Raw genomic sequence first — 2,282 nt, 5'->3', positions numbered from 1 at the left:
CCCAAAAAAAAAAAAAAAAAGAATCTACAGCCCTACTTCAGTCACTTTGGAGGCTGAGCAATTTACACATGGAAGAAAAATCAAGGATACTCTTGTCCAAGACAATACACAACTGTTCTGAACCTTCTCAGATAAGTTGTAACAATCCATTCTGTAGACTTGGCCATTACCACTTAGGCCAATTTGAAATCAAAGGACTGCAAGGCTATGCTATGATGCCCTAAGGAAAACTAAGAGCATCAAAAAGGGGGATGATATGGATCCTGTTTGCTAACTGCTTACAAACAGAAAATGTTTCTATTCCACCTTTGTTAATTGCCTACAGAGAAATATTATTAACTGGATTGCAACTGTTTTGTGGCTGTTTTGCAGTTCTTCTGGTTTGCAGCATCCTTGACCCAGAGTATATAACTTCTGTAACTTCTGCACACTGGGGCCCAGACTTGAGAGTATGAGCTCTGCTGGGACCACTGGAATTATAAACCTGAGTTCTCTTACTCTCTTAGTGGCACTTGGTTTCTTGGTGGTCTGTTTTCTGCAACAATCCCACCCCTCACATTGAGTTTCCCCCTAAAAAGTTCCTGGAAAAGTGTTTCCTAGTTTTTTCTTCCTGATACAGAGGCCCATTCAAAGCCACTTAAATGACTGTCCTTCCTAAATTAATCTTTTGCTGCTTGGTAAGCAAATATGCAGTCAAGAAACTGGAGAACTTTAGCCTGGAGTGTAATTGGGTTGTAATGGGATTTTTTTCCAAGATGATTTCCAATGGGAGTGCCTTTGCAAAGAGGTTTACTCTAACTACATGCTTATCTTTTCTTCCTCACCCTGGGGAATCTGACATCTCTTGGGGAAACTATTATGCTTGTTAACAAAATTACATATATTTATCAGAATTTTCAATTTCTATCAACCTAAACTTTAGCATCTATCAGTAGCTTATAAACATGTACAAACACACATTTTTCAAACCTATTTTCTAATGTAGAGACCAACTCAATATCTTTCACTCTTATAAAATCTAAAAGACTAATTTTAACAATTAAACAATTTTGGTATAGGCTGCCTAGTATGCAATTCCTGTCAAACATTTTCTTGCCTTGGTATGGCTTAGTAGCTCAGAAAGTCAATCAATTTCTCCTTTGACAAATGAAATTTTATCTAATTAAATAATGATATTGTCAGTCAGAAAACCAATCAATTTAGTCAGAAAACCAATCACAACCAGAAAAACCAGTTTATATGATTAGATTAACATAAACCATTACTTATAATTTTCTACAGAGAACCACTTCTTGAAGTTTTCATAACCAGAGCAAAAGGGGATTCAATTTACTTCCTAGAGAGAGAAGGGACAAGCCTTGAGCCCACAGATTGGTACAGAAACAAATCAAGATAAAGATAGCAAGAGAACAAATAGAGAGGCAGGACGTTAGTGGGAAACAGATATGGCATATTACCTGTTGATGATGACATGTATAGTATTCTCAACTGGATTAGTTTGAGAAGTATTTCATGATGGGTAAAGTCTTCTTACAAGTAAAATGAGAAATAGTGATTGTTTAAAATAATAATAATAATAATAATAATAATGATAATTGGGAAAAACATTGAAAAGATATTGAATGATGAAGTGGGGAGATTAATGTCTCTGTATTGAATGACATGCATGGCATTCCCTTTTGAAAAAGCAATGTAATACACTGTAAAGTTATATGCAATCCAATGTAATATAAACAAGATTATGATGATAACAATAAATAAATAAATAAAAACAAAACAAAGCCAAAAAAAACACATAAAGAAACAAATCAACAAAGAGCTTGCAGGCACAGGGGTCTCTTAAAAGGACACTGTGGAAGGGGGAATATGCACATGAACAACTGTTTGTCTATTTTGTTCCTTTATCCTAACATGGCTGTCTGCTTTTGTAAACCTATTTGCTCTTCCCATGTGAAAATAGCTTGTGCTAGCCATACAGAAAACCCTATCTGGGATGACATCCTGTACCTGCTAATATCTTTGCTAACTAGCCCGAAACCCTTTTGTTTAGCAATGTAACTGCTTACATGGAAACCCCACTCCCCTCAAAAATAATTAACCTGCTTGATTCAGCTTCTGTAACTGCTTGCATAGAAACCCTTGGTAACTGACCCTCTATAAAAACACTACTCAAACTTTGGTCAGGGCTGCAGTTCTGACTCTCTGTCCATTCTCCCACCCCCACCCCCCCAGCCTCAGACTGTAGTCGCTGGCCAGGTAATAAAGACTTTCTTTCAACTTAT

This window comes from Tupaia chinensis, unplaced genomic scaffold, assembly GCF_000334495.1.
Source record: "Tupaia chinensis unplaced genomic scaffold, TupChi_1.0 Scaffold000055_1, whole genome shotgun sequence".
NCBI lineage: Eukaryota > Metazoa > Chordata > Mammalia > Scandentia > Tupaiidae > Tupaia > Tupaia belangeri.
The sequence above is the reverse complement of the archived record's forward strand: the minus strand, read 5'-3'. Positions refer to the sequence as shown.